Source organism: Symphalangus syndactylus, chromosome 7 (genome assembly GCF_028878055.3).
Source record: "Symphalangus syndactylus isolate Jambi chromosome 7, NHGRI_mSymSyn1-v2.1_pri, whole genome shotgun sequence".
In the NCBI taxonomy this organism is placed as follows: domain Eukaryota; kingdom Metazoa; phylum Chordata; class Mammalia; order Primates; family Hylobatidae; genus Symphalangus; species Symphalangus syndactylus.
In genome coordinates, this window is record NC_072429.2 from 12188051 (window position 1) to 12200419 (window position 12369).

A 12369-nucleotide genomic window follows, 5' to 3' on the forward strand; every position below is an offset into this window, starting at 1 on the left:
GAGACACCGAGGGACTGAATGGCAGCCAAGCATATCGGCTATCAATGGCAAAGCACTTGGGGAGAAATGGCTTTTGTTTCTTTCTTTTTCTTTTCTCTGTCCCCTCCCCATCTCACCTCTCATCTTTGTGAAACAGCAGCTGGCGATGAATGCCAGGAAGGTAAGAGACGATACTTTACATGCCAGAGCTAACACAAAAGGGTCTTCTGCCCTGTCCCAGGTCATTCATGTGAAGGGATTGCCAGGGTGCTGGGGCAGTGCTGTCCTCTGATCCTCTGAGGATAAAGCCTTGATTGACACTGACTGGTGGGTTTGAGTCCAGTTGCTCAGGATGTATGTAGATTGGAGACCTGTGGATTGTTTTTCGTTTTTGTTTTTTTGGCTGAGCACAGGGGACTTTATTGATGGTACATGACAAGGTGGAGCGCCCTAGGCCCCTCCCTCTTCAGGGAGTCTGCGTGGAAACTGTGAGGAGGGGAGATTCTTAGTGTGGTGGGGGACTGAGTGTGGCAGGGACTCCCCAGCAGTGAGGGTCTCTGTTTTCCTCTCGTGCTCTCGCTGGGGCTGGTGGTCAGGGGATCTTACTCCTTGGTGGCCATGTGGGCCCTGAGGTTCACCACCCTGTTGCTGTAGCCAAACGCATTGTCATACCAGGAAATGAGCTCGACAAAGTGGCCATTGAGGGCAGTGCCAGCCCCAGCATTGAAGGTGGAAGAGTGGGTGTGGGTGTCGCTGTTGAGGTCGGAGACCACCTGGTGCTCATGTAGCCCAGGGTGCCCTTGAGGGGCGTTGGATGCCTGCTTCACCACCTTCTTGATGTCATTGTATTTGGCAGGTTTTTCCAGATGGCATGTCGGGTCCACGACCAACATATTGGCAGTGAGGACACAGAATCCCATGCCCGTGAGCTTCCTGTTCAGCTCAGGGATGACCTTGCCCACAGCCTTGGCAGTGCCAGTAGAGGCAGGGATGATGTTCTGGAGAGCGCCACAGCTGTTATGCCAGTTTCCCAGAGGGGCCATCCACAATCTTCTGGGTGGCAATGATAGCGTGGACTGTGTTCATGAGTCCTTCCACGATACCAAAGTTGTCATGGATGACGTTGGCCAGGGGCGCTAAGCAGTTGGTGATGCAGGAGGCATTGCTGATGATCTTGAGGCTGTTGTCATAATTCTCATAGTTCACGTCCATCACGCACATGGGGGCGTCAGCAGAGGGGGCAGAGATGATGACCCTCTTGGCTCCTCCCTGAAAGTGAGCCCCAGCCTTCTCCATGGTGGTGAAGATGTCCGTGGGCTCCACAATGCACTGAGCGCCAGCATTGCCCCATTTGTTCTTGGAGGGATCTCACCCTGGAAGATGGTGGTGGGATTTCCACTGGTGCCAAGCTTCCCGTTCTCAGCCTTGACGGTGCCACAGAATTTGCCATGGATGGAATCATACTGGAACATGTAGACCATGTAGTTGAGGTCAATGAAGGGTCATTGATGGTGATGATATCCACTTTACCAGTTAAAAGCAGCCTTGGTGACCAGGTGTTCGATACGACCAAATCCATTGACTCCAGCCTTCACCTTCACTGTAGTGTCTCAGGGATGCACCTGGCGATGCATGAGAAGATGTGGCTGTCTGTCGAACAGGAGGAGCAGAGAACTCCTGTGGATTGTTCTTGTGGGAGTATATTGGGTAGAATTTTCCTGGGCTGTGGCTGTGTGAGCCCAGACAGGCCATATCTCTTTCTGGGTCTCAGTGCTGCAGGGAAGACCACGCCCAGGCTCCAGCCCTGGAAAGCACGGGGCACGGCCCAGGCAAGGCGGTGAGGCTGCGTGTCGGCCCTGGGTTCAGCCCCGACTCCCCTGGTGCCTGGAGGTCAGGCCCTTCCCCTCTGTGGGCCATGTAAAATTCCCACACTTACTACGTTTCTCATCAAATGGAAAGCTGGGGCTAGACAGTGCCACCCAAATTTGCCTAATTTTAAGACTCATCTGAGAAACTTGTTAAAAACTGATTTTTCCAGCATTACACCAAGGATGTCAGGTTAAAATCTCCTGGGAGAGGCCATGGAATTCGCACTCAATAAATCTTTCAGGTGATCCATGGCAGTCTTAACAATCTTTTAGATGTGAGACATTCATATCATAGATCTTCGACAGAGTATACATGGGTAGAAATAAAGCATTTCCATCCACTTTGCCCCCCTACCACCAGCCTCTTGGTTCTCGTCCCCAATTACAAAATTAGTGGCTCTCTGTGTGTGTACTTGTGTGTGTGTGTGTGTGTGTGTGTGTGTGTGTGTCTGTGTGTATTCTTCCAGTGAAATCTGTGATACACAGGCCAGTATGTATATACGTATATATTTTTTATCCTCTCCTCTTTTTTTATGTAAATAATACCTACTATGTATACTGTTCTGTGTTTTGCCTTTTCTTTTATTCAATACATCTTGGAGATCTTTTCATATCAGTTAATAAAGGCAGTGATGGGCTAGAGTCAACAGAGATGAATCTTTTCTCAAGTTCAAGTTCAGTGACTTCATGTTGGTTGCTTGAAGTTGACCATGGTGGAAGTATTTAAACCACAAGCAAATGCTGCAGTCAGAGCGAACCCCACCCCAGCCTCCCCAGCTAGAGAACTGGATGTTAAACATTTACCAGCACACCACTAGATCAAGTGCTCTCTTTTATTTTATTTTATTTTAATGTATTCTATTTCATTTCATGTTTGTAGCAAGAATACTTAATGAGATTTACCCTCTTCACATTTTTTAATGGCTGTGTAATAATCTATTGTACAGACGAACAATAGTTTTTTTAATCAATCCCCTGTTGATGGACGTTTAGGTTGTTTCTGATCCTCTGCCAATGCAAACAATGCTGAAAGAAGCAATTTTGTACCTACATCTCTTCACATGTGTACCTGATTAAGAAACATTCCTAGAAGTGGCCTGACTGGGTCAAAAGCCTGTGCCTTTGTTGTTTTGAGTGGCATTGCCACATTGCCTCTGAGAGGCGGGAACCATGCCCATTCCACAGCAACAGATGAGACGCACGGCTGCTCTCACACCCTCCACGTTATCAACTTTTAGCTATCTCCACCAAGCTAATGTGCATTTCCTCATGATGATGAAATAGCATTTTTCACATATTTAAGAGCAATTTGTAACCCCTTTTCTGTGTGACTCAGTGATTCTTTTGATTAGGAAAGTTTGGAAAAGTCAGACTAACCTAATCTTGTTTTTTTCCCCCCTAACAAATGGGAACTCTAAGGCCTTGAGAGGTGTAAGGAGTTAATCAAGACCTCCCTCTCCCATGAGTGATGGCAGAGAAAGGATTAAAACTGGGAGTTGTGGCTCCTTAAAATCAAACAGGGTGCTAGGTAAGCAAGTCAACAACTGATGAATCTGTAGTTAAAAATTCTGTCAAGTGCTACAAAATGAACTACAGTGGTGGCCCACAGGCTAGATGTGGCCTGCAGACATTGTTTATTTTAGCTTCTTTTCTTTTTTAAATTTTAATTTAAAATAGTTGACAAATTTAAAATAAGAAGATCTGACACTTTTTTTTTTTTTAAGACAGGGTCTTACTCTCTTGCCCAGGCTGGAGTGCAGTGGTATGATCTCAGATCACTGCAACCTCCACCTCCCAGCCTCAAGCAATCCTTCCAGCTCAGCCTCCCAAGTAGCTGGGACCACAGGTGTGCACACCACTACGTCCGGATCATTTTTGGCATTGTTAGTAGAGACAGGGTTTTGCCATGTTGCTCAGGCTGGTCGCAAACTCCTGAGCTCAAGCAATCTACCCGCTTCGGCCTCCCATGCTGCTGGGATTACAGGCATGAGCCACCATGCCCGGCCCATAAAAATCTTTACTTTTGGTTTCTCTTGCGGGAAAAATAAACATAAGAAGCTGTAGCACTACTGGACTGAATACTCCAGCGGCAGCAACCATCTGGGTGTGGGTAGCAGCTGCCTCCCTTAACAGACACACAAGCTCCGGTTCACTGCACTTCTCACCACTCTGCAGTGACCCTCAATAAGTTGTGCAGCCACTACTTATCCTCTGATATGAGGTATCACACTTGTGTTATAACAAAGAGGGAAGTGAAATATTTCTTGTATCTACTGCCTATCAAAATAGGATGACAAAACCTAGACCTAGAAGGTTGTATCTTTGAAGACAAATCTCAGGGGCATTTTTTTAAGCAAAGAGCATTCCTATGTGTTTAACATGTAGAAATGAATGAATGAATGAATAAATGAATGAATGAAGCAAGCAACTGTATAGACGACAACTTACAGAATATGAAATTCACTATGGTAAGAACCCATCAGCTTCCATCATTGGTATTGTCTGCCCGATCTTGGAAGTATTTGGTTTTGGGGAGTTTTCATACCCTGGTCTCAAAAACCAGCAAGGGTCTTTCACAGAGGTGATTCTAGAATTTCTTTATAGGAGGGTTTTAGAAATGACCAGCTGACTGGGAGTGGGGTTTGGAGGAATTGTCTTATACTTATTATGTAAGCATGCTGATTTTACCTGGATTTTCTTTTTATCAAGGATGGCTTGGGGAAGATGTTGGAGATGGGGAGGGGGAATACCTTAAGGCTCCTGAGGCACCTCATTGTTTTTTTTGTGTCTCCATCTCTGATACCTGTGAACCTGTCTTTGGCCAGGATCTTGCACAGAGAAATATCCATGGACTTGAGACATCAGAAGCTGTTGTCCCAATAGTCCAGAGTGTGATTCAGATGCTCCCTGGTCTCTCTGGCCTTGCTCTGAGCTCTTTGGTGACGTGTGGGACCTCCGCTGATCTCAATTCCTCAGCCTGGGATGAGGCTTAACACCGTAGGGCTCAGCCAGGCTTCCCAGAGCTGAGCATGGGCATGACGGTGGTGAGCCGGCATCCGGGACCCTTTTCCTGCACACAGAAAATGTTCGATGGCTCAAAGGAAAATGAGAGGATGCTGTGTCCAGGTGGGCTGGGTTAAAGCACGTGCTTGGGGCAAATAAGTGGTACCACTCAAAACATTTGAATCAAACCTGCATGACTAAAAGAGGGTGGTGAAAAAAGCCAAGATTAGAAATGTCTTTTGAGGGAAATTGTAGAAATTCTTATATTCTAAAGGGAGGAGAGCCCCGTTCAGAGGCCTCCCATGGCTCATGCATGACTTGATGGTCATTCAGCTAGATGTCCAGTGGATGTCTGGGGGGGGTGCAGAGCTGCCCTCCCTCCTTGCTCAAGGCTCCCCCAGCCCCCACCGCCCACTAGCTGATTGCATCACACTCTCTGTAACCTGTATTCTCTCTCCAGGTAGCGCAGCAGCGGGGGCATTTAGAGAAGGACAGGATGCCTTTGCTTATGCTAGGCAGGCCAAGGGAGCTCCAGGTGGCAGTGGGATGAAACAGGAAGGGCCATGAAGAAACTTCTGGGGGAGAAAAATGTTCTATATCGTGGAGGGGTCTGGGCTTATGAGTGTTTGCATTCATCAGCACTCATAGGATGGTAACACTTAAGACTGTGCAATTCACTATATATAAATATCATCTCATCTCGAGAAAAGAAACTAAGCAAATGTTGAGCTCTAATGAATGACACAGATGGACACGTGCATGCAGAAGAGTTGAGAGGTAAAGTATACTGATGTTTATGACTTTGAAATGTATCAAAAAGAACATGAGCAAATGGAGAGATGGAAAGATAATCAGGTAAGTAATAAAACAAGCAGAGTAAAATGTTAATGGTAGAATCTAGGTATTTGGTGTTCACTGTACAATTCTCCCAACTTTTCTGTATGTTCAACATTTTTCATAATGCTGGGAAGAATTGTGAATTAGGAATCCAGTGCTAAGACAATAGGGAGTAGTGGGGACTGCAGTGAACTCGGGGGCATAGGTCTCTCCTACTTGGCTGTAATTGTTATTGGCTTGTGATTGCAGGTTTGGTGTTGCCAGATATTCTCATTTTTACGTGACGTCTTCTGATGTTTAAATGTCAAGAAACAATTTATGCCAATGGTCAAGTGAAACATTTGCAGGTGCAGCAAAGCTGATTCAGAGCACATGTTTTGTGATCAGACTGTCTTCTGGTCCTGGCACACATTCCCTCTGACAGTGAGGCCTTGGGCAGGTATCTCACCTCTTGGTGCCTCTTTTTTTCATCTGTAAAATGGAGCTAAAAATGGAGCCTATATCAATAGGCCAAAGTGAACCTTAAATGTGATAATACTAACTTAGCACAGTATCTGGCATACAATAGGCATTTAATATAATTGTTGTTGCATCATTGGTTATTGGCTTTCTGGAAATATATACCAGGAAGTTTCTTCAAGACCCTTCTCAGTCTATCCCACTCCCAGCCCCCTGCTTCACTTTTTAAAGTTACCAGCCTACAATCATTTGATTTTTGGGGTCATGGCATATGGCAAAGAAAGAAAGGGCAGAGAGAGAAAACAGCCTCACTACTGGATAGAGGAGGCAAAGGAACCCGGGTCAACCTGCCTTGCCTCATGGACCAACTCTTCCCAATGGGAGCCAGTTTCTGGCCCTCCGGATGCATTCTGCACTGCTCCCTAATACCTGAGGATGCCATCACACTCCTTTCACAGCATGCCTTTGCTTGTGTTCTACCTTTTAGCTGGGATGCTCCTCCACCTGGCCAACTCCTACCCCTTTCTAGAGTTAATTCAAATTGCATTCTGGTGTGGTGAGCAAATGGTAAACCTGGCCTGCAAGCAACATGTAATCAATGTTTCTCAATTAATGAGGTAATGCAGGATCAGATGAAGTTTTCTTTGTTGCTGTCGTTGTTGTTTTTTTGTTTTGTTTTTTGTTTTTGTCTTGGCACTTAACTCAGTGTTTGGCACATAGTAGGTAGATGATAAATGAGTGTTAGGTAGATATACACCTGTAATCTCTGTGACCTGTGACAGATTTATTATAGTGGAAAAATGTATTTGATTTCTTTGTTATCAAATTCATGATTCCCAGAATCACATAAAGACGTAGAATTGAACACGAGTCAAAAGACTTGACTCTAAGGTTTGACTCTTCCCTGCTCTCTGTGATCTTGGGTAAGCCACCTAATCTCTCCAAGCTCTTGGTTTTCCTCTTCTGCAAATTAGAGACAAATTCTAAGTGAGGCAACTCAAGAATAGAAAACCAAACATCATATGTTCTCACTTGTAAGTGGGAACTAAGCTATGAGGATGCAAAGGCTTAAGAATAACACAGTGAACTCTGGGGACTCAGGGGGAAAGCGTGGGAAGGGGGTGAGGGGTAAAAGACCACGAACAAGGTGCGGTGTATACTGTCCCGGTGATGGGTACACCAAAATTTCACAAATCACCACTAAAGAACTTACTCGTGTAACCATTACCACCTGTTCCCCAATAACCCACGGAAATAAAAAATAAAATAAAAGGGGGAAAAAAATAAGACCTCAAGGAATTGTAATAACCAGCAAAAGAACATAGGCAAGGAGTGGAAAAGCGGATAAATTCACTTGCCCATGATCTCTTTTTCCCTCCAGGAAACATAACATTCAAGGCGGTACCGCTTTATCATAGTGGCGACTTTAGTCTCAGTTGCATGAACTTAAAACTGGAATAAGATGATGTGGATTTGAAGCCTGGCACAGCTGTGAACCCTGGGCCTGTCCCTTAACTTTCATAAGCCGGCCGGGCGCGGTGGCTCACGCTTGTACTCCCAGCACTTTGGGAGGCCGAGGCGGGCGGATCACGAGGTCAGGAGATCGAGACCACGGTGAAACCCCGTCTCTACTAAAAATACAAAAAATTAGCCGGGCGTGGTGGTGGGCGCCTGTAGTCACAGCTACTCGGAGAGGCTGAGGCAGGAGAATGGCGTGAACCCGGGAGGCGGAGCTTGCAGTGAGCTGAGATCGCACCACTGCACTCCAGCCTGGGTGACAAAGCGAGAGTCCGTCTCAAAAAAAAAAAAAACTTTCATAAACTTCAACTTCCTTATTAGCAAATGAGGCATAATAGTTATTTTTTTGTAGAGGTCACACAAATTAGATACGATAATGTGTCCGGAAGCACAGTGTGAACTGAAGAGGAGTGTGTAGCTCGAAGGGGTTATTATAATAGTGATGTGCTCCCCTTCATTGCCCTGCCTTAGGTCCAGCCACCATTGTTCTTTTTTTTCTTTTTTACTTTTTTTTTTTTAGACAAAGTCTTGCTCTGTTGCCCAGGCTGGAGTGCAATGGCATGATCTCAGCTCACTGCAACCTCTGCCTCCCGGGTTCAAGTGATTCTCCTGCCTCAGCTTTCTGAGTAGCTGGGATTATAGGCGCCTGCCACCACGCCCCACTAATTTTTGTACTTTTAGTAGAGATGGGGTTTCATGATTTTGGTCAGGCTGGTCTCGAACTCCTGACCTCCGATGATCCATCCACCGTGGCCTCCCGAAGTGCTGGGATTACAGGTGTGAGCCACCAAGCCCAGCCACCATTGTTTTTGTCTGGATCCTTGCAAGAGCCTCTTTCTGTTCTTTTTCTACTTTCACTTTTGTCCCTTTCCAATTCAATTTCTCCATTTCAGCCAAAAGGGTCTAATCACATCACCTTCTTCAGAAGCCTCTGTGGCCTTCCGGAAAGGCTGTCCTGTCTGGACCTGCCTCCCTTGCCTGCCTGGCCCTCACTGACCCCCTCTGCACCCCAGCTTCCCTCTTGCTGTGTGACAGGCCCGGTCTCAGTTGCTTTAGACCTTGCACATGTGCTTCTGTTTGCCTTCAACACTCCCCCCTCCCTCCCTGCGGACAAGGACTGCGTCCTGTGACCGTATTCCCCAGAGCCCAGCACTGGGCCTGGCAGGTAGTAAACACAAAGAAACGTTCATTCAGTGAACGAACCTAATCCTTAAGGAGCATTCACGCAATGGCAGGCTCAGGGATCAGGGCAGTAAGATGCATTATCTCATGCATAGATATTTCTACTGTTATAATAACTCTTTTTATTACAACATTACAGTAAGTAAATACATAAATGAATAATTTTTGGCCCTAAAGGGAACAAGGCCTTTTGCATTTCATATTCTAGAAGGTCTACCTTTCCGAAATACTTTCCTTGTTGCTGGAGAAAACTTTATGATTTAGAAAATAGTTTGTTGCCTTTGTATGACCATAAGCATGAATATATCCACTGTCCTTCATTTTCCCCTTGGGGAGAAGAGATGGGCTGTGCCTCAGATCTAATATATCTCTGTCCATCCAATACCATAATCCTACCAGCAATCTACCGGGAACCCATAAAAACTTAACATGAGGGGAAAGCCTCAGAATCCTGTTGATTGATTCAGTAGAAGTGGCTTCCAATTTCACTGCTTCTCTCCCCAGCCAGGTGACTTATAAGACTCTTTGTACATGGATGACTTCCAGGTTTATCATGTGAGTGTTTTAGTACGTCAATGAGATCATTTTCAAAACTTTCTTCCTATTCTTTCCATGATCATCCCACGGCACCTCACTCTGACACAAGCCCATCTAACACACCTTGGGGGAGGAAGAGTTGGTATCTGTGAACTTAAAGCAACATTAGACTTGCACATGAATCCCAATGCCACCATTTACTGCCTGTGTGAACTTGAGCAAGTGATTTTATCTCTCTGTGCCTCGCTTTCCTCACTATAAAACAGAATAAATTTTGACCCTTGAGGGTGCTGTGAAAGTTGGGTGGATCAAAGTTGCCAAGTATCTAACATCACCCCAGAGGCAGATCTCAGGTATCAGGCACCAGTTACCGGTACAAGGGACATGTGCTCAGGTGCTTTCATGCACCTTATGACTTCTGGCAAGGATAGGGAGAGGGTTTCGCCCAAGGGCCAACTCTGATGGGGCGGCGAGTCTATATTCTGTCAAGTTTTCTGGGACCACATTTGGTCTCATGAGGAAGAAGGACCGTGATCTCTCTGTCAAGGTGGACGGAAGGATGAGTAGTGGTTGCTGAGCCCACACCAGCCCTGATTTTTCAAAATGTCACCCTTTGGAGACCTTTAAACACCTTTAGAGAAAGCATTTCTCCCCTGCCCCCTGCATTTGAATTCCCTTCAAAGTCTGGGAGGAATGAGGGCCACTGCTTAGGAAAATGAATGTTCCTTAATCAAGATCAGAGGAGCAAAGCAGGGTAAGTGGTGGGTCGAAGAGACTGGATACCAGGAGAGCCCGAGGCATCACCGTTAGAGCCAGCGTGGAAGCTGACTGAGCCCAGATGATTGCATCTGCTGGCTGAGGCACGTGCAGGGTGGAGGTGGCTTTGCACGAGTCTTATAGGCACTGCCTCCATGGTCACTGTGTCCCACCTGGTGCAGAGTGGGGCCTGGGAGGGTCTGTTGCTTGGTGGGCCCTCCTGGAGATGAGGAGATAAGGAACACTTTGAAGGAAGGTGAAGACATTGAGTAAAACTAAACCTCTATTACAATTTTCTTTCCATCTTGAGTTAAGCAAATACTTGGGAGCTTTTTCTACTACTATTTTCCTGTGAAATTATGAACTACAAATTCAGAGGGAAGGAAGTGAAATGTTTCTGATTCATTTACAGTTGGGTCAGCAAAATGGGCATTGGTTGGGAGGAGACCGCCCGGGAAGTTATGTAAGCTTCCTCCCGGAACCAGGAATCCTCATTCCAGCCAAGCTTAACAAAATCAGCAGCGTCCGCACTTTGATTCTAAAGATAGAGCAGGAATGGGGGTTGGGGGATTCCCTTCCCTCCTCCTCATTTTTCTGGTCTTAATTACACAAATCCCATCCCTACCTCCCTGCACTCTGGAAACTCTAATTCACAGTAACCGAAGGAGGACCATAATCTATATTCCAATGTGTCTTATCTCAGTAATTTCAGAAGAGAAGTGAAAAAAAAAAAAAAAAGAGATTCAGAACAACTATTTGTCTAGTAAATAGCAGCCACCACCGCCTTCATTTCCTGCAAAGAAAGCTCTGTTGCAGCTAATCCATGCTGGCTCCACGCAGAACACATTATCATTTTTATCGGCCTCATAAATCGCCTTTCCAGATTACACAAAAATATACACTGCCCCACTGTAATTATTCCAGACCCCCCTTCTCCCTTTTCATTTTGATCCCAGGTAAACCCAGTCATTACCCACATCAGTGTGGCTTCCCAAAACGTCAAGATTAAAATGGACCAGGGAGACTTACGCAAGACTCAGTCAGCCAAGCAATTTGAACCAATAAATATCAAAGTCGTGTCTAAGCAGAGAACAATTCATTTGATACCACATCTGTCAACAGGACCGTGGAGGATTTTCCTTTCTGGGGCCGCGCCCTGGTGGCCCAGCTTGCCTTCTTCCTGGTGATGTAGAGAAGCTGGGTTTGGTCTCCCTGGAGAATGGTGTCCTGTGCCCAGGACAGGACTTGATGCCCAGACCAGGGGGGTTTAGAGGTTGAGCTGCCTGCCCTCCAGCCGCTATCAAAATGCCCTGCTCCAATGCCTCAGCTGGGCAAGCATGCTCTGCAATTAGCAATTCTTTTTTATTGGTTGATGTGGGCTTCTGGCCAAGAGGAGTTGGGATTGAATCAATATTCCCTTTATTATGTCATTGCGGGGAAATGAATTAAGAAAACAAAAGCCCAATATGAAGCTGCCAATGCTAATTACTGGGTAGGATGCAGAGGCACAATAAACAAAGGGTACTCTGTCCAGGTGGGAGGAGTGAGAGCTGCCTCCTCGCTAGGTCTGGGGGCTGCAAGGCCCATCTTCCCCTGTCCCCTCAAGCCCTAGGCTCCAAGAGGGAAGTTGGAAAGGATCTAGCTTGGTCTCCACGGGTCTAGAAATCTTGGAATGCCAGTATTTAAACCAACACAACTCAATTTAAGGAAGCATTTATTGAGAACCTACTGGATACCAGGCATTGCATTTTCCACATACTGCCACCATCATTATTTATTGCTGTCTCCAGAGTCTGGTGGTAAAGAGGGTATGGCTCTAGAAACAGACACACCTGTCTTTGGATCTCAGCTCAGATGGTATTTACTATGGAAACTTGGCCTCTCTGAGCCTCAGTTTCCTCATCTGTAAAATGAAAATAATAATATGCATGTCACAGAGCCTCAGGAGAATTATAATAGTGATGTGCTGAATGAGAGGAAAGAAGAAAGGAGATTAGGCTTGGCAATGTGGAGTGATACAAGATAATTTACAGCACAGTCTTGGACCCCAGAGCTGACAGCTTAATGAGGAGACAGACATATGTCAAATTAACTGTCACAGAATGTGAGGAAAGGACATACCATCTTGTAATGGTGAACACCCACCTCTGTCCACCTCCCTGCTCTGCCTCAGACTGAGAAAATATGTGCCAAATGGTTGGCACAAAGTAGTCAATAAATGTTAGTGATT

At 45.9% G+C, this 12369-nt stretch overlaps 1 pseudogene; it reads right to left on the minus strand.

Annotated features, from left to right (window-relative positions):
* Window positions 1-357: 357 nt before the first annotated feature.
* Window positions 358-1500, minus strand: LOC129485993 (glyceraldehyde-3-phosphate dehydrogenase-like; annotated as a pseudogene).
* Window positions 1501-12369: the final 10869 nt, after the last annotated feature.